The following is a 21,515-nucleotide window of genomic DNA, read 5'->3' as shown; positions in this document are numbered from 1 at the left end:
CAGTTAAAAGATAAATAAATTGATGCTCAACAACAACACTGGAGAATCAAAGACTGGAAACTCACAAACCACGACTGAAGCTGCTGATTGCATTTTTATAATGAGTATCTAAACACACAAAGTTATTTTTAACCTTAAAAGAAAAGAAAAATCTGCTTTGATCTGTTTTTATTTATTTTGTTTTTTTGGGTGTTTTTTTTTTTAAAGATCCCACTTGTGAAGTTGGCGTGATGGACCCTCGTCTCTTTGTTTCTGGTTTGCCACTGCTGAATCAACCAATCCAACCTGGACATAAATTACGCTTCCAGTGCAATGAGGAGAGCGAGCTGAGAGGCTCGAGAGAAATTGAAGTGCTTGCGAACTGGACAGTGGAATTCTCCCGTCCCAACCTGCTCTGGTATGTTGACCTAAACTGGATGGTTACATTGATTCAACATGATTTAGAGTGCCTTTCCATCAACTTTTAGATCAACTTCATACACAGAAAATTCAAGCTCTACATAATCCATAACTTTGTTACCAGTTTGAGTGTACCCTCTCCATACTTGGTCTCTTCATTGTAGCGGGAAGATTACTGGTTAAAATAATTTCCACCTTTACTTTGCTCATAGCTGCTAACTATCTTCATCACCCAGTTCAGCTGTGCACTAATAGAGAAGAGGAACCATGGTAACGTTGCAAAATGCTGTTATTTCTCCCCAGAAGAATGTAAGATATTTCAAGAACAAAGGGCAACAAGACTTTATTTTGCACTTTTAGATCCAATCTCATAATCAAACATGTTCTTAAAAGTGAGTCATAACAATTCTCGTGAGTTGTAAGGTCACATGAGTGAAGCTGAGAATGGTTTTGGAGATGTCTGGGAGGGATGTAAAAGTTCCAATGTAGTCTGCTGAAAAGTAATGCTGGAGGGACCCGCTTCAGTTCAGGTAACACCTGGCTAGTCTACATTTAGAGCGTATTCATGCTAGGGTTGTTTGGTCCACGTGAATGAGCCCTGAGCCGTGACAGTGTGAAAGCAACAGACAACCAGTAATGAAGAGATCAAGAACGCATCGTAGCGCAGTATGTTGATATCTCGCTACCTCTATACTGCTCATACTTAACATATTCTGGTGAAAACTGTATTAGTTTTGGACACAAAAGTACAAACAGCAACACTAAGACTTCATAAGTTTTATTGTTGCTCCATGTTTAGTTTCTAGCCAAATTTCTTCTTCTTCCTTCAAGTAATTAATTTTCACTTGTCTTCTTGGATTTTATGAAATTGCCCACGAAAACAAATAATTGTTGAAAGACCAGAAATGTGCACACTTTCTGATGGATAAAAAGAAGAAAAAAATCCGTAATGAACAGTTTGTGTTTATTTGTTTGTTGTTTGTTTTTGTAATTCATTCTCAAGCAGCATTCATTCAGTCTTTTCCTTCCTGTTGTTGGTGTTTTATTCAAACATGCCTGTAACAGAGACAGAGAGAGCCGACATCTCGTTTTGAAAACAAAGTGTCGAGTGAAACTGGGGGGACTGACGTCTAAGATTTAGACTCTGGGTGGAAATGTGATAATTGGGACAACATAACATGCTTAAGCTTTATTTTCCTCGATTACCCACATTTTTTGTAGGTACTTCAAGTTGTTCGGACACCGGTCCTTGAATATGGAGAAAGGCAGAAGTCATTTTTCACATAACGAGAGAGTTGTATACACATTTAAGATCTCAAACTGTAGAAGTTAAAAAAAAATACATGATAATGTGATCAGTGGAACACAGTTACATCTTAAGTTGGATTTTCTTGTATCTTCTGTGTCATTCTCCTCATTTTAAAGGTTTACAAGGTTGTTCAGATCCGCCATTCGTTGATAATGGAGACTACTTGGCAAGCAAAAACTCAGTTTGCACATAACGAGAGAGTTGAATACAGATGTCAGCAATACTACACAATGGAGGGTGAACCATACAAAACATGCAAGAATGGTAACTGGACTGGAGAGATGAGATGTCTCAGTAAGTTGCAGTAAAAACATGTCTAATATTTTCATTCTGGGAGAATTCTATGTGGTAGAAATAATCTTTGTTCTCAATGCTCCATTTTACTTCTGTTTCAGAAAAATATATTAGGAGTAAAAAACAACTCCATATTATCATCATATTATCTTTTAAATACACAGCTTATAAAGAGGATCATATTTGATGACACAGAACAGTAGAACTTGTACTTTATAAATGTTGTTAGAAATGTTGCTAAACTATTGAAGATCACTAAGACAATAAAATCAATGATTGCCAAATTATACACGATATAAGAAAATATTACATAATGATCCTGCTTTTAATCACATTACAATTTTATGCAAAAAGTAAATCAATTCTAATTGAATTTGGAAAATCATAGCACTTACTAATTTAGTTGGACATTTTACAACTAATCAGGTTTATTAGGAACAGATCAATAACATGATTAGACATGAAAAGAGCATCCCAAGGAGGCTGAGTCTTTAGGTAAAGATGGGGTGTGTTATTCTGTGAAAGACTGGCCACATGGTTAAAACATTTAAGAAAACTGTCAGAAGACTGCAATAATTTTCAGGTTAAAATTCTGGATGGTCATCATACAGTTCTGTATTACCTGTTAAGACCTAAAACCCCTAAAGTGGCAAAATTGGCCTTGTTAGCAAACGAAGGAGAATCCAAAGTAGATGCCACAGTAAATCTTATATGTGGTCTAAGAAAATTCTTCTTCATCTAAACAGGATTAATGTTTATACAAAGCAGTAATCTATTTCTCACTTACAATATCTACATCGAGCTCTAAAGGTTTAAAATTTGAATAGAATATGTTAATATTACTGTATATAACAATGTAATATGTAGTTAAGAACAATTTGTTTCATTTTCACAAAAGTTCATGTACATTATTATTTCTGCCATTTATTCTGACTTTTTGTCATATTTCTTACTGACAAAACACTCCTTGTTTTTATTCTCTTGCAGAACCCTGCACTGTCAGTCAATATGACTTGAATGACAATAACATTGATTTCAGAAGAGGAGAATTAGATAAACTATATTCACTACATGGTGATCACATGACATTCAAATGTAAATATGGATTTGAACGTGTCGGTGATGTACTAATGCGTCAGCAGTGTAATGATGGTGAGATGACCCTGCCCATCTGCCAGAGACGTCAGTGACTTCATCTTAATTAAAATGTGCAGCAAAAACCAACAGCAAAGCATAATCTGATTCACTGCTGTGTGTGGTCATTCTAATAAAATCATATGTGCTGAATCTTTTTATCTCAACATGATTAATGAATAAAATTTCATTACACAGCATATGTTACTTGATCAAAATAAAAATGTACACAGTGATGTTTTTGTCTCTCCTTTATCACATTAGTCCTGTTCTTTTTTTTTAGGCAAATACATACATACATTTTTTTTATGTCCTGTGAATAATGATGTTTTTCCGTGTTATTGACGGTGTCTGATGTAATGATCCCAATTTGTTTTCTTCTTAACAATGTAGTTAGTAGTACTAAGTAAATAATGTATTAGTGAGTTGTCTCATTTATCTAATTTTCATTATATGGTATCCATAACTACTTAAACTACATTATTACACCTCTGACTATAAATATATTTTCAATAAACCACTCAACAAATAGGCAGTGGGTATTTTTATTGTGAACAAACAAGCACTGACGTGCAAAAACAATAACCTTAAAGTGTCCTGTTTTTGTCCCCTTAAGCAATTCCCCTTCACTGTCTGAAGGAGCTTTGCTTTGGGGACATGGGCCTGGCTCTGTCAACAACAACAACAGCAACTTAAGTTGTGTATAAATAAATTTGCCTATATTTTGTTATTGATTATATAACTGAAATAGCTAATGGGCTGATTAATGTCAGTGGTACAGCAGTTCACTAATAAACCAAAACAGAGATAGATCTAATCGCTCCACACACCCTCAAAGGCATCACTGGACGGCTGGAGATGAAGGTCTGCTGCTGGTCCGCCTCAGACGAAGCGGTCACTGCTGGATTCAGAGCTGCAGAGCATAAAGGTTATTGCTCCATTATATATTGCCTTTTGTGAACATTAAATGTTGTTCATGGAAACTAAAGAAGAACTAAAGTAGTCTTGGGAAAACACTAAATCTAAATGGGCTTTGCAGTACCATAGCTCTAGGCAGACACGTTTCACTTCGTATGTGTCATGTTTCACTGTCTTATTTCTGTGTTTTGTCTGTCTTGGTTTGGCATATTTTGATGGTGGGTTATCATTCTGGTTTTGCCATGTTTAGTTTCTGTTTACAATTTGGTTTTGGTGTTGGTTTAAGTCCCGTCATGATCATAGTTTAGGTTCTTTTTGTCATTTTTTAGTTTAGTTTTCATGTTTGTCCTCATGTACTTCTGTTTGCTGTCATAGTTTATTATCTTATGTTCTTATGTTTTGATTTTGTCTTTTGGTTTTTGTCACGTTTTGATCTCGGTCTGAGTTCAGTCATGATCAGTTTTGTCATGTTTAGTTTAGTTTGTACTTTTCCCTCATGTGCTTTGTGTTTTCTGCTCTGGCTCATTAGAGCACCTGGTCTGATTTCTCACTCACTTCACCTTTTCCTCATTACTCCCTCTGTGTATATATGCCCCTTGGTTTTCAGTTGTCTTTGTCAGGTCCTTTTGTTACCCATGTGTTGTCTTGGGTGCCTGTTTTGAGGTCCGAATAAATCTTGGTCAACAGCATGGTTCTGCCTCCTGCCTTTACTGTCTGCATTCGGGTCCTCACTTCCGCTGCATCGTGACAGTATGTGGAGGTCAAGCTCTGTAAAATTACCCCCTGCATAAGACCTGTTGTCAAGAGCAGTTTGGGTTTTAGTAAACACTCATGTAGTTGGGGAAAAATAATTGAGTGATGTCACCCTGTGAGGCAAGAAGTGTTGGTGTCTTTTATTTTTATATTGTTGTAAAAACAACCAAAAATATTTGAACATTTAACTTCTTATTTTATTTTTATTTTTTCATTCAGGCTATTCAAATGTCCCACCAATACTAAATTTTTACAAGACTAGATTGAACACATAATAATAACGTAATTGACCTTTACCTAATGCCTCATAATTACTGAGCAGAACTTTAATGCGTCATAATACAATTCATATATTATTTAACTGAGTGAATTCTTATGCTGTACTGAAGCACTGACATTGTAGTTAGTTCAATTTAACAGTGGACATTTGGATTCAGCATCTCTTTCTCCAGTTTCCAGTTCTCACCAGACCCACACCATTAAATCATCCATCTTCTTAGTTCCAGTCATGCTGACCGAGAGACAGCGTGTGAAACACAGTCCACTGTAGTTGGCCTCCAAAATTAGTGATGCTCAGTTAGCTACAGTAGGAATCGTTGCTCTCCAATGAACTGGCGACTTGTCTAGATAGTATCCTACCTCTGACCCGATGACACCTAAAGGCAGATTTAAACTCGCATGGTGTCTGTGTGCGGTTGGTTACGGTTCCATCCTCCGTAACCCATCTAAAGGTGGTTTATGCTTGCACGGTGTTTTGCATGCTGGTCGGCCACTGTGTAGCTGACGCTGGTGAGTTTGCTTTCGCACTCCAGCGTAGAGGGTACGTGTCGTTTGGGTGTTGTGTTGCAGTTTCCTCCTCCTAAACTGGAGGTGGCCGCAGGGTGGTATCGGCCGGTAAAATTCACCAGGTTGAATTCTTTTGATAGTTTACTTCAGTTCGATAGGTATTTCTGTTTTAAAAACAACAATGGAGTCCAGTATGTTTCAGTGTCTTTATTAGCTTGTGGAAGAAAACAAAGGAAATAAATCGATCAGCCTCTCATCCACTTGAGCCCCTGTTTTTGTTTTTGTTTTGTTTTGTTTTGTTTTGTTTTGTTTTATTTGGTTTTTTTAAATGGTGGTTTACCAACCAAATGCAGTGATGAAGATCCCGACATCCATCAACACGTAATCTCAAACTGATCAATTCACAAGGTAGTACTACCCACATCTATGTAGCAGGGGTGCACGTCAGGTCCATCAAGCCTCTGCGGACATGCGCAGTGCCTACAGCGGTTACACAGATGCACACGACCATAATATAATAATGAATGAATGACCAAGAAATAGTTTCAGCCCTCTATGGTTTTACTCTCACCATTTTTGGAGAAGAAATGCCTAATATTCTGGGCCCCTGCTCTGCTGCTCCTCCTGGCCTCCCTCTCAAGTCTTTTCTGTTTCCAGATTTGTGTTTTTGGGAGGCATCATCTGTCATAGTGAAAACACGACTAAGCCATTTGAGCAGGGCTGGCCCTGGGCATAGGCGACTTAGGTGGTCGCCTAAGGCACCATCTGTTAGCAGGGGCGCCGAATTGCTGTCAAAAAAAAGTTTTTTTTTACTCTCATTTGATTTCCATTCAATTCTCTCGTAATAATAACTAGACCAACTAAATTATAAAAATGAAAGAAGCTAATATATTCTGTGATGATGATCGACCTCCTCGTCCCACCTGCTGCTTCTACTGCTGCGGGCTGGCAGGTGAGAGAGTGGAGGGAGGGGAGGCGGTTGCATCCAGGTTCGTAATGATAATACGTGATAGAACACACCTTGTTGTGTGTTGCCAACAAGAAAATCATTTAAAAAGTTTATAATGAAAAGCCAATCCAAGCTGTGAGGTTCTGCTTACAGAAAACGTAGGAAGGAGGAGGAAGAAGAAAGCCCAAAGTAGAGGTATGCCTGAGTTACTGAACATTAAGGCAGCGTGTGTTAACTCTTTATTTTGACAGTGGGCTAACGCTAGCTACACAAATATTATGCAAAAAAAAACACAAAAACAAACCAAAAAAAAAAAAAACATGCATGTCATAATGTCAAAATGATATAAAATAAAGGTTTTGATACTACATAAAATGGTTCTAATTGTATTCGCAATGCAGTATTTATTGCAACTTTGTTTATTGTAAGGGTAGGCTACTGCTATCTAATGTTACTACTATAAAATTTAAAGTAATGTGTTAAATTTGTTTTTGTTCAGATGAGCTGAGAAACACTTTTGCAGCCACAACAGCACCTGTAGAAACTTCTAGAGAGGAGGCCTCAGCCTTATTGTCTTCACCAGAGGCTATCAGAGAGGAATGTAGGTTACTTCAACAAAGAATAATGACTGCAGTACTATTACGTTTTATAAAGTTTTTTATCTAACAATTATTAAATAATATTTGGATCTGTAGCAAGCAGATCTAAATGAAGAACACTGACTGCACGAGTCAGAAATGTCATTAAGATGGCACGAGGAATTATTTTAATAACTAAACAACTTTGGTGTTACAACTTACATGTGAAACATGCTTCAAAAATAAAATCTGATAGCTTAATTGATTTTTTGTTTTACACAGTGGCATTATTTTGTTTTGTTTATCATTATTGTAGCCGTTTTTTATAGTTTGTGTGTATTTTGATTACACCGTTTTACATTGTTTTAGGATTAGCACTTGGGCCTTTTTTTGTCCTGGACTTTTGCACTAAACTTTATTTAATTTTTACCTAAATGTTATTTATTTTGTGCTATTTAGCATTTTGTAGTGGTTTGTTTAGAGTGTTTCAGTGTGACTTTATTTTGTTTGTTAATAAGGAAACAAGAATTTGTACATTAGTTACAATATGTGTGCCGACTGAGTCCTGTAGCTTCAGTTTAGGTAAGCATTTTGCCGCGTAGGCTGGGGAGCAAAAACTCCTGTTTGCCAAGGACACCTGCCGGCCTAGAGCCGGCGCCGGTCAGAGGTAATTTTTCACTGCCAAAGCTAAATACAAACTATGTTAAAAAATAAATTAAAAATAACGGGGATCTACAAAGGTATGGTTAGTATGGAACTCACTTCCCAAATATGTAAACATCACAGGATTTAACATAACAATAAACATCTTTTAAAAGGATACATATTACATTTAGTTAATCTTTATTACATAAATAATATAAATAAATATTTTATAAAAACTGGTCCTTGGCTAAAGTTGGAACTATACATTGAATTTGTTGATGCTGTGTTAAAGAATGTATGAATATGCATTGTTTTGATTTTAAAGTTGAGTGTATCACAGGATTACCTTAATTTTTATTTTCTTTTTCTATGGTATATCTTTATGTTAGCTTATAATTGTTGAAAATGTTCTACATTTCATGTGTCGGACCCCAGAAAGAATAGCTCCAATTTTGTTGCCGCTAATAAGGATCTAAATAAAACAATAAACAATACTCAAGTATAAACTTTTGTTCACAAGAAGCAGTTTCCAACTGCAAGAAGAATTGAGAACTGAGGAAAATCCTGCATTGCTCAACAGCAACAGCAACCATTTTTTCATTTACTTTTAAAATTACAACTGGTTGCTGCCTTTGTCTTTGCTTATTTACTTTAAATGAGATCCTCAGCTGACTTTCTGTCATGCAGTTGTTTTATTTGTTAAATTGATTTCTGTGAATGATTACCAGAAAGGTACAAGATAACACAAATAAACATTTACAGGAAATCACTTGTTTTTTTTCTTTTTTTTAACTAATGATAAAGTTAGGGGTAGTGCACCCAAAATGTGTTTTTTTTTTGGGCTGTAAACACCACAGAATTACTTAATTGTGGTAAAAACCACCTATTACTGTTGATAAAATTAGTATTTTGTAGGTAAAAAATGGCTCATTACGCCCTTTACAGGGTAAAACCTGGTTATGTTTTTCGTCACATAGAGAGGTTATCTATGTCATGAGAAAATATTAAAAACCCCACAGCCCCCTCCCTCCAGAAGCTGTTGACAGGCCAGTGTAACCTTGTTCATGTGTAGCTGAGGAGATTCTGGAGGGGAAAAGCTTTCCACCTCAAAGACCGCTCTGTGGAGTAGGTGCTTTGTGAATCTTGCTTTGCATCCTGCCAGTGAGCTGAGCTACGGTCTGTCAATCATTTTGCCTGTGCATCCCGACCCGCCCACTCTCCGCTAGCTGAGGACACCTCCTACCCCAACCTTTGTTTTTTCAGGCATTTTTCAAATTCGGCAGTGAGTGTAATTATGCAAAAAAGTAGGGGTGAAGTTACACATTAATAAACATAATCAGGCATACAGTTATTTGCATTGACATGAATTTAGTGTTTTTAAATATTTGTACAACTATCTATGTTATTAAGTTAATCTGCATAATACTCTGTTTATATATTGAGCTTTGGAAATGATTCTGTACTATGAAGGATAATGATTTCTCTACCAGTATAAAAATGACCATTTTGAATGTTTTGTCATGCGTTCAGTTATCATATAAGGCATAGTAAACGGTCACTTCCTCATTTTATGCTGTGAGTTTAGGATTGGAGGCTGCATTTGTGTAATTATTGATCAATCTTCTCTCTCTCTCTCTTCTCCAGTGAAACCCACGACTCCCTCTGTATAAAACAGTGTCATTTTCTGGTGTCCTGTTTTATTCGGTGGTTTAGAGTAATGAAGAGAAAATGCATGTGATAGCTCAAAGTTATGTCCTCTTTTTGTGGATACATGTGCTGACCTCTGGAAAATGCAAAGGTAAGTCCCAAAAACATGGTTACTAATTGTTTTGTTGTTGTTGTTTATTTAATATGCAGAAGTGCAAAAAATTGCAGTTCACCCCTCATCTGCTGGGGCTGGCTCCAAAACAGAACAAATCCCCATAGACTCCCATGAGAAAAAGAACAACTACACAGCAGAAATAAACATGTTTAAAGTCTGGTACAAAAATCCGTTTTAGGATTAATAGGTTTAAGTTTACCGTCATGGACAACTGTGAGGGGGGGTGAATTTTTTTCTAACTCATCCATTTGGATGTTATTTAATTTAATTCATGTTTTCAAATAGTATACACGTATTATCTGACAACATGCTAACCAGTGAATACATGTTATACCCTTTAAATGATCAAGTGTTGCAGTTATATTAATCCTTGTGTGTGATGTCAACAGCAATAAAATGTGACGCCCCGGCTAACATTGATCACGGTCGTGTGTCTGACAATCGTCAAGAGTACGAAGAAAATGAAGAGTTGAATTTTGTCTGTAATGAGGGATACATACGCAGGGACAGAAGACCTTCCAAATGCACACAATTTGGAGGACGAGCAGACTGGTCCCCCACACCTGAATGTAGAGGTAAATACAATCTGACTGATCCAATATGTTGATTGTGTAGCACTAAGCAGTGAAAACTGGGTCCTGAATATTGTGCTATAATCTGTCCTTGTTACTACAAACTAACAAATTTACTTTGTTTCCCACCAAATCCAGAAATAAAGTGTGAACTAGTTCTGCCATCTGAGAGAAGTACATATAATCCTCCAAACAAAAATATGTTTTCACCTGGTGAAACTGTAGAAGTCACATGTGGGGGAGACTGACTGGGTTTCAAACCCTCAAACTACCAAAGCGGTGATTACTTGTAAAGATGACGGAGAATGGACGAGCCGACCAGAGTGCAGTGGTAAAAAATTAATGTGAAGTTTGTCCGAAATGATTATTATTATTATTATTATTATTATTATTTGTGCTTCAAGAATGTTTTATGATAATTACCAGCCTCATCTTGATTAATTTAGATTAACAAGATTTTATCTCATTTCAGAGTTTTTTTGTAATGACCCAACAAGGGAACAACAGGTGTATAACTGGTGGGCCCTAGAGAACAAAAGAGATTACATGGATATGTAAGATATAGCTGTAATCCTGGCTTTGTGAAACCACGGGCACCACTCAAGCTCAGTGCACAAGAGATGGATGGACACCAAAACCACTTTGTGCAGGTAATGGGAATTTTACATTATTTTCCTCTAGTTGTGGTTTAATGTTTTGTTTTTGACATATAAAATATAAAAAATTGGGGAGAGAACTTAATTTTTTTTCTTAATGACTGAAATATTCTTAGATGATTTCTGTTTATTATTATTATTATTATTATTATTATTATTTTTCCTTTGGTTTACTTAAGATGCAAATCTAGACCTGTATGCAGTGAGAATGAGGAAAATTGATGGAGGGATGGAAGTAAAGCAGTAATTAGAAGTTTTTTCTTTCTTTTGCTGTTTGTTTATCCTCCAGGGACAACGTGTTATAAACACACCATTGAAAATGCAGACATTATCCAGAATGACAGGTCTTCTTACAGAAATGGTGAGAGCGTCATGTACAGATGCTTGAATGGAGATCAAGAAACTTTCTCTCTTACTTGTCAGCAAGGAAGCTGGAACGGGATTAGGACCTGTCCAGGTAGGAATGTACAACTGTTAGAGAATATCTGTGGTTATATGCACTGTTACTTTACATTAAGCATTATAGGAATTACAGTAAAGCACAACAGAAACAATAAGAAAAGGAAAATTACAAGGAAAGAAACAGAATTAAAACCATCTATGCCATTTAGGCCAGTGGTTCTCAAACTGGGGGGTATTGGGAAAATGGAAGAGATAACCTAATGTTTTCACAAGTTCTGTTCTTGGAAGCATTTTAGTCCACAATCTAGAGCGCTTGGTGGCAGCAATGCACCATTTAGTTTTTGCCAACCATCAAAAGACATCAAGCAGAAGAACCTCATGATCTTCAGGGATGATTTATTATAAGCTGAACTTAACAAACTTAACTTGCATCATATTGCACCGACTCATATTATCTCTCTGAAATGTTGCTGCTAACGGTGACATAATTTTTAACCGAGATTGCTTTGCAAAAATAAATAATCTAAAGTCCCAAGTTTAAACCATGTTTTTTGTTCCTGAATCACAAATCCAGCTCCAAAAAAGAAAACCACAATAATACTGGAATACACAACACAAAAACACAGCACAGTTATTTAACACCCATGTTTAAAGAAATCCACATGTGACCCAACTTCAAAATGACAAGAATATGATGACAACTCAGAGATTTCTCTTTTTATTTAAATTTAACAGGACTAACTGGACACTGTGAATGTGTCCCTAAAAACATATGAGGCCAGATCAGTCTCAATAAGAATGAACTCACGCCAGGTGTTTCACAAATGCACACGCTCTGGTTTGCATTCGTATTTCAGAATCGGAAATGCACACAATCTGTTTCACAAATGCACACGCTCTGGTTTGCATTTGTATTTCAGAATCGGAAATGCACACGCTGTGGTTCACAAATATAATTTTGAGGCACACTTGTAAGATTATACGAATTGCTGAACGTGCATTTACGAACTGCTTCTCATTTGTGAACATCTCTGCATTCGTGAGAGAATTCTCTGCGGTGGATTTTGAGACTCCCCTGACGCCGCAGTGTAACGAATCTCACCATTGGTTGACTAATCTGTCAATCAAATTTCCGAGTGTGATTGACAGATTCATCAGTCAATCAGTTAATTCGATAACATTACATGATCTACAACGAGGGAATGTAAGATAAATGTGTTACTTACAGGTTGTGATTGTTGCGTCTCCTCCATGTCTGCCCGCTAGTTGGACTTTAACTACCATGCTCAAATAGCAGTATTAGCTCTGCGACAGGTCTAAAAGTGTGGAGAAAATGTAAGGAGCAGTATGATTGGCTGAATGCAAACACACCTGATTGACTGATGAATCTGTCAATCACACTCGGAAATTTGATTGACAGATTAGTCAACCAATGGTGAGATTCGTTACACTGCGGCATCAGGGGAGTCTCAAAATCCACCGCAGAGAATTCTCTCACGAATGCAGAGATGTTCACAAATGAGAAGCAGTTCGTAAATGCACGTTCAGCAATTCGTATAATCTTACAAGTGTGCCTCAAAATTATATTTGTGAACCACAGCGTGTGCATTTGTGAAACAGATTGTGTGCATTTCCGATTCTGAAATACGAATGCAAACCAGAGCGTGTGCATTTGTGAAACACCTGGCGTGAGTTCATTCTTATTGAGACTGATCTGGCCTCATAAAAACAGGCTTCCCTGGTATTTCTGAAAACTGTTAATACAACATCCACATTGTTCCTTGCTCAGCAGCTCAAGTTGAGAGTGACCAGTAGTGTTGAGGAAATAATGAAAACTCTGCATCCAGTTGCAGGACAAAGCAATAAATAAAAAGAGATAAAAACATTTTTTAACAGCTGCTTTACATCAGTTTTGTTATGACAAATGATTCTGTCCTGCACACTTTCACAAAACCCAGAAAGAAGGACCTTTATTACATTATTTACATTACAGTCATTAGGCTTTTCTCCAAAGTGACGTACAGTGGTTAGACAATAGTGTTAAGGGTTTTGCCGAAGGACCCAACTGGAAGGTGTTAATATAACCCCATGTTATATTATATATATAACAAGTTGCCATGTTTTGTGACATAGTTGTAATATCGTGTATTATTGTTTGTTGACACTACAATAAATGTGTATTTTTGATGAGCAGTTTGATTTTATTGGATTATTCTAGAAGGTATTTCCTTTATACTTATGAAACTTATCTTGAGCTTCAAGCTGTGGTGGACTTTAGTGGAAATTAGAGCAGGGTGCAAAGAAATTCTGTTAGATGTGTATCATCATTAGTTACTATTAACATTTATTTATACAGGCAGTCCTATTTAGACATGCAGTCTCATTTACAAGAAAGTCCTGTTTACCTAACCTAACACCATGACTTTGAATGCCTCCTTCCACCTGATACATTGTTGATATTGCTGGTTCAACATAGAAAAACCTGCATACAGAATATTGAATATGGGCTAATAAAGAACAATGCTATAACTACAATCGTTAATTTTAATTCCATATTTAACATGCTGAGTGCTTAATCCTGCAACCCCCCAACCCCACCCCACCCACCCATATAGGTTTTTAAATTGTCAGTTTATATATATTGAATCTCAGCGGCTGTATAAAATATAGACACTGCAAAGAAGCAGCTCAAAACACCTCATTTACATGTCAATTACACGTGTAATTGTACTATAATGACAGTGGAACTGTTTACAGACTTGGTGCAGCAGCTCATTAATGTAGGTAAAACTTTAGAGAACCAAACTTTAGAAAGTACTTTTAAATATATATATTTGATAACTGCTGACATATCGGAGGTTCAGAATTGCTCTGTGTTAAAAGTCATAAATTTACAAAACTTAGTCCAGCTGTCAGATTACCATAACAGGATGTTACAGAGAAACAGCAGAGGGATAATTCACACATGACAGCGACACATTCAGTTAGCACCAGATCAATTAAAAGTGGTTTATCCTTGATAGAAGTTGAAAAATAACCCTTCTTTTTCATGTTGTTTACAGGTGTCATAAATTGTAGAAAACCTGAAATTCAAAATGGATTTGCAGTTGGGCCATTCGATGACACTTTGTACTACTCCTGTGATAATAACTATAAGCCTTATTCCACAAAAGCCTGGTGGGATGTGGCCACATGTAAAGGCACAGATTGGATTGAAACTCCACGATGTATAGGTAATAATTTCTTCTCGTCTTACTGGTTCGACTGTCATAAGAATTAAAGGTGTTATCACCTGGTCTTTTCATGTACCCACTGTCCTCTAAGTGTCTAAATATTTTTTTGAAAACGTATTACACAAAAAAATCAAACATAGATCTTGTTCTGACACTTTGCTCATACCACATCTTTGTCTCGAAAGAGTTCACGCAAGCTTTTGACTAATGTTAATGAGGTGCAGCTGGTTGGCTGCAGGGAGGCCAGGGTTGGGCTGGCCCAGTGTATGCGCAGTGTGTGAGACTCCAAAACATCAACAGCTTAGTGATGGCGAGCGAACCCGACCAAGCAGCAGCTTACGGAGTTCAGCCATTTATGTTTGAACCAGACTCCGAGCCTGAGAGTGAAGATACCAAGATGGTTGAACTTTTTGGCTCGTCCCTTAGCATCAGCATTAGCATTAGCATTAGCTGCGTCAGCAGTAAAGCATGACTTTGTTTCATTATATCATTCCACGCCTAAAGGATGACTTTAGGCATGAAAGAGGGGCTGGCTTATTCAAATAGCCTCCTGTGATGACGAAATTACAGGAGCAAATTAAAATCATGCATTTCCAGACGGAAAAACTCCACCTTCTTCAAAAGAAAGGCTTTCAGGGAAGATAACACTTCGGTCCAACACCAATAAACATGTTTTTACTTGAAAAAGTGCAATTTCCAGGCTTGTAGTTCCTTCAAGTAAATTTGCCAATAAATCCTTCTAAAACGCATACTTCTTAAATAAAGATAAGGATGGAGATTCAAGATATTTTAGGATTTTTCTATTAAGACATCGACCACAAAAAAAAGAAAACATAATTCTCTGGTAAATGTTTTTGACTTTGTTCTTTTACATCTTTATCACTACCATTTATTTTCCTGACAATTTTAAATTGATAAAATCCTTATTTACTGATCAGATTTTTTGTTTTAAATCTTGATGCCTAATAATTTATAATCTTGTCTTATAGCACAAAACACGTGTGGAAAACCTCCTGTGATTTCTAATGGGAAATTCACTGTCACTGCTAGAACTTTAAACATTGTTTGTGATACTGGATACACCTCTCTGATTACCCGTGTGACCTGTGAAAATGGAGAATGGGATGTAACACAAGATTTACTCAAAACTATTTGTAGACGTGAGTCACTTTTATTGTTATTCTAGTTTATCTATAGTTGTTCATTTAGACTGCCCTTTCACATTATACTGTTGATGTTTTCATGTCTTGCAGCCAGTCAAGGATCATGTGACGTACCACCTAAAGTTGAGAATGCAGTTGTTAATGGAACCTTTCAGAATAAATATCTATCTGGCTCTATAGTAACTTACATATGCCGTGATGAGTATCAGATAAAAGGAAAAGATACAATTACCTGCAGACACGAGGAATGGGACAAGGTCACCTGTAGCTGTGAACGTAAGTTAATAAAAAAGCTTTGAGAAGGTGCATGTTGTTTTAACTGTCAGTTTGTTAACGAGTTCTTGAAAAATTGTACCATTTAATGTTTTAGGTTGTTGGTTTTCTTCTTCAGAACATACAGTGAAATAACCTATTTATTAAAACCACAAAATCCAGCTTAAGTAATAAACAATGCTGCTAAAAGGTGATTTCAGCAAATCAAAACTTTCAAACAGCAACACAACCCTGCACACGAAAAAGTTAGGTTGATATAAAACTCATTTGTGGTTACCACATATGTTGAGTTCACATTAAAATAAAATATATGAATTACAAGTTTAATGCTACCCATTTAAAATCTGATATGAGGATGTTTAGATTATACTGTTAAATTGTTTTATGCTTACCTTCAAATTCTCCTAAATATGTTAATAATACTGATACTTACAGTAGTAGCGGTTTAAAAGTTCCCATCCAAGCTGAAAGCCAGCCGAATACCTGCCGGCTTCCAGCCCAGTTCCATTCCAGTTCCAGCCAGCTGCCTTCCAACTTCCAGCCGCCAGAGAGGCCCCCTCCTTCTCCTGGGAGTGTCGATGTTTTAATCAAACTCCACCCATTCCTTGTAATATAGGGTAGACCCAGAAGATGGCGCTTCTCTCACAGACTTCTCATCGCCCGTAGTCTGTCAGATTTTATCTGAATTTACACTGACCGGCAGAGGCGCCACTCAAAGCACCTCTGATGGCCAGTCACAATTCATAAAAGTGCATAAAACTTAATACATAATCATCGTTTGACGTGGAATGTGAAATTGTAACATGCTTGTGCGCTGCCAATTGTTTTATCAGAAATGAATGCTAGTAGGTTAATAAAACCTTTCAAATACTGGATCACAGCCCCTAGCTCTATTCTCAATAGGATGTATTTATCATACTGATTAATCTTTTAATATTAGCATTATTAACATAGACAAATCAGATTTGGATCAAGCAACACAGAATCTGTTTGAGGTAGCTAGGAAGGGTTATTTTATTCTCATATTATTTATTTCACCTCCATAAGAAGACAGGGCGACAGATAAAAGCCCCACGCAGGATCGGAGATAATTTCTTCCACTTCAATGTGTCTAATCGCGGGGGGACATCCAACACTCGCTGTGCTGCGACTTCCTGCTCGCCTGGAATCCCGATTACGTCACCCCTCCAGGTGGGCTATTCCCCGACACGCTCTGATTACCATTCCAAAAGGTACTGTATGCAGCCCCCAACTTGAACATGCGCCTTCTTCAACATTCGCACTTGCTCCAGAAAATTACCATCTCTTAGGCTCCTCCACCACCACTTTGACTGTGGATTGATACGTAAATGAGCCGCAATGAGGCAGCTGAACAAGTGACCCAGTTTTGTGATTGTTGCACATTGGGTAAGAGTGGTCAAACGAGTCCAGTTTGTGTTGTCATGCTACCAGAAATTCAGTAGGCTAGTCGGTCCTAATGCAGTGAATTTCCATGTTAATGTTGCCAAATTCAATAGCATAGCAAGAGATGAAAAAAGAAACAACGATATTTCTTCAACATGTTAACCAAAATATTTACCTCTTAAAGCATAAACCAAGTATTTACAACAAGCAGTGTGCTTTTTAACGTTAACGTGTGCCATAGCCTACTGCACCGCTGTTCCTCCTTCCAAGTCTTCTTTTTTATTATATTGTTGTTTTATCATCTGAATATACTACAACAACACAGAGAAAATATATGAAAGTTTATTTTACGCTGGTATTTGCGCAGCAGAGTTTTCTGCCGCCGGATTTGTAGTCCAGGAACGGAGAACACAGCTGCTGCCAGGAAAGGTGGATTACATTTTGTTAAAGCACAGCAATCTCCGAGTAGCCTATTATAAATACCCTCTCAGTGGCAAAATAAAACACACTGGTCTGGTTTAGTCTTCACTCTGAAATGGTTCAGTCAGAGGAATATAAAGCTGTTTTAAAAATGTTGAGCAAGCTTAAAATAAACATTCATAGGCTATCTATGTGTTTTAGATTAACACAATGATAAAACAACAATAGGCTATAATAATGGAAAAGAAGCGGTGCAGCATGGCAATGATGCGTTAATGGCTCGGGTCGCGGGTTAAACATCAGTCTGGTTCGGATTTAAATGGAATAAATACATTGGTGACGAGTCGGGTTCGGGAGTCATTCTAACGGGTTAGAGCAGGTATGCGTAGCAAAACGGAACCGTGCAGGACTCTGCTCTAAGCAGTTCGGACTTGGTTGACCTGGAACCATTTGACAATAAAATCTGGAGCCATCCTGCAACGCGCTCGCTTAGGCTTCCAGTTAAACCGTGTTTATTCAACCAGTCCCTACTTCATTGCATTCATTCTTTCCTCATAGCCTACGTGCACATTTTTTTCAAGATTGTTTATGTCAGTTTTGTTTTGGAAAATGAAAAAGGAGTCTTTGCGCAGAACTTATAACATTATTCTAATCTTGCCACTTGCCTATTTTATTATTGTGTATTTTTGTAATAACATGTAAATTCATAGGAACCAACTAGTCTACTGAATTTTGTGTGACAACACTAACAGAACTGTTTTGACAATGCAACAATTACAAAACTGCGGCTCATTTACTTATCAATCCATAGTCAAAGTGGTGGTGGAGGAGCCTTGGAGATGGTAATTTTATGGAGCAAGTGCGAATGTTGAGGAATTTAGCCTTTGTTCAAGTTGTGGGCTGCATATATGCAGCCCACAACTTGGTATACCTTTCAGAATGATAATAAACAGAACAAGACACACCAAACCAGGAGCTAAGACCACGAAGTTCAGCATCATGCTTATCTATCTTTGGCGTTTTTACACGAACATTTTTATACACTGGATAATGATAATAATTATCGATTAAAGTCACGGATAAAACTGCTGTTGTTAAAACACACCCATCTCTTACAAAATCTAAAATGTAAAACAAAAAAAACAACAAACAAAAAATCTGGATCACTGTAGAAATATCTTTATTCATTGCTGATCATCTGGCCATTGAAGCGTTTTTATTTGGAATTGGGAACAAATATTTTCCACCCTGTTATATTCTGTTCCACTCTGTTATGTTCCATTCCACCCTGTTAGTAAGGTGTTTTTTAATTTTTTTTTTTTTTTACTAAAAACATTGAGGACTGTGAATCTTGTTGCACCATATTAGGAAGTGAGGAACATTAAATTGATTTTGCTTTTCTGTTCCCAGGTCAAAAGGAATGTAATTATCTCTCATTTGAAATACTTGATTATGCTTTCCTTTTGGCCTTTGTGGAAACAGAAACGTGATAATCTCTCACTTGAAAGCAAGCTGGGCGTACAATAGTGTGATGACGATGAAAACTCACATGACCAATGCTCAATAAAGGGTACATGAAAATGTGAGAAATGGTCAAAAGCACAAATACCTTTTGTGGTGAGTGAAACTATACAGCACAGTCCACAAGGCTCTTTTCAAGCACACTCCTCCCCCCAAGGAGTATGCTTGAACAGCTAACGGCAGGTAATGGCTGTGTTTACAAATGTAAAGGTGCTAATTGTTGGCCATTGAATTGTTAATTTCAAACCGGGCAGCCTTTTGGTTGTACTCTGGGCATGGTAGAGGGGTAAGAAATCTCTGGGTTTTCTAGTGTTAAACACTGGAAGCGTCGCCAGCGGTCTTTTGATGACCGCCAGTCACGCTACCATGCTTATAGTGTATTAAAAACTAAACGGCTGAACCTGGTATTTTAGGACTTTTATTATATAGTTGTTGTCTATAGTTTTACCTGCTTACTTGTTTGGAAAAGTAAACACATCAATATTTACGAGCAGTTTAGCACGTCTAAACTTCCACAGAGCCGCTCAGGGAGACTCTTTCTCAGCCAAACTGTCGTATATCACGGCTATGGAGTTGTAATAAATGGCCGCCCTACTCTGCTTCTGATTGGCTGTAAGATCACAAACCCTGTGTGATGATAGGCTGCTGGTTCCTGTCATTCCTACCAGCCTTTGCGCATGTGCCTGCTTCAGACAGCAGGCAGGCGGCTGTCCCACCACTGAGACACAGCTGTATGACGTTTTATCACGTTTTATCACTAGATCGCTATGAATAAAATCCAGGGACACTTCATTTCACAGTATAAACCATTTATTTACTTATCTACTTAGGATAATAGCACTTTGAGGCCTAATTCAGAATATAGGTTGGGCTGGGTCCGGACTTTTGTGATCCCTGCTTTACACATTATCAGTATTATGTTATTTTTACCTGCCGATATTACGTTATGATTTTGTCAATATTCAGTTATGCAGCAGCTGTATCAACCCCCACTGTGAATAACTTACGTTGCAGTCAAATGACCGCTGGCAGCGCTCCTCGGGATGTTTAGAAAGCTCGCTGCTAGTGACATTCACCACTTAGCCGACTTGAGGAGGTTGTGCTTTGCCTCATAACACCATTAGCTACACATGTCGGCTTTTTTGATACATTTATTTGACGCCATTTTCAAATCAAATCATTTTTTAAATGTTGGCAAAAATGCAACAAATGAGCGACACAGCTCATTATAAACTGTTTAGAGAGCAGCAAGATCAAATCACTGCTCCTCCCCGTGGACAAAAGAGGGATTGCAGCTGTTTTTTCACTTGGGCTGCTTAGGGGCAGAGCCTCGCTGACGACGTCATTGCGGGGGATTACATTACCCCCACAGACCTGTGAAGGATCGGCCAAGGATCAGTCAAGCACCAGTCAAGGACCAGTCAAGAACCAGTCAAGGACCCATCATGGAAACAGGGGAACTTTTAAACCGCTACTACTGTATGTTGATATCAATATTGATCGATACTAGTGTGATAACATCAGTACTTTAATACAAGGCTTGAAAACTATCAGAATCTTCATAAATAAGGAGGAGAAAGTGGTCTTTGGTGGGTTCAGTTCACCTCAGTAACAAAACACCTACACGCTCAAAATCTACTTCTCTCTCTGAGATAAAGCCAAATTCAGATTTTTATGGCACCAACTTTATTGTTTAAGCATTAATGCATTAAAAATGTATGCATTAATTCCAATAATTAATCAAATTTATTTTGAATGCCCAATTAAAAAGTATTGGTATCAACAATACTAAAACTTTATTTACTTGGTATCGGATCAATACTAAATCTTATAGTATCGCACACCTCTGGTTAAAAATATTAGAATCTAAGAGAGCTAAGCTTTACAAAAGTTCATTACCTCCACCAAGGCAGAGGTTATGTTTTCAACAGTGAACGTTTGTCTTTCAGTCTTTCTTTTGGCAACATGACTCTAAAAATAATGAAGATATTTAGATTTTTCAGGATGTATTTGAAATAAAATACAAAAACAACTAATTAGATTTTTGGGGTGATCCGCATCATCGAATGGATCCAGGATTTTTTTAAATGATTCATTATTTTTGGGAGATGTGGATAATTTTGCCATTACAGCTCCTACCACATCAGGTAATGCTCAGGACCACTGGCAAAAAAAATAAAATTACAAGATGATATCATGGTAGATGTTATAATCCAACATTGTTTGACCTGGAATATGTTGATATTCTAGATCTGGTGATACAGAAGGTTAAAAATATAGGGGA

The 21,515-nt window shown here is 37.2% G+C and overlaps 2 protein-coding genes across 11 annotated transcripts in view; one reads left to right on the top strand and one right to left on the bottom strand.

Annotated features, from left to right (window-relative positions):
• The window catches only part of LOC121652535 (complement factor H-like), a 126,910-nt gene that overhangs the window by 44,614 nt on the left and 60,781 nt on the right, over window positions 1–21,515 (bottom strand). The gene's annotated exons all lie outside the window — the stretch shown is intronic.
• LOC121652536 (coagulation factor XIII B chain-like) overlaps window positions 1–21,515 on the top strand; it is a 94,138-nt gene that overhangs the window by 61,227 nt on the left and 11,396 nt on the right. The gene's annotated exons all lie outside the window — the stretch shown is intronic.

Source organism: Melanotaenia boesemani, chromosome 14, assembly GCF_017639745.1.
Source record: "Melanotaenia boesemani isolate fMelBoe1 chromosome 14, fMelBoe1.pri, whole genome shotgun sequence".
NCBI classification, from domain to species: Eukaryota; Metazoa; Chordata; class Actinopteri; order Atheriniformes; family Melanotaeniidae; genus Melanotaenia; species Melanotaenia boesemani.
This window is presented reverse-complemented; position numbering and strand designations above follow the sequence as displayed.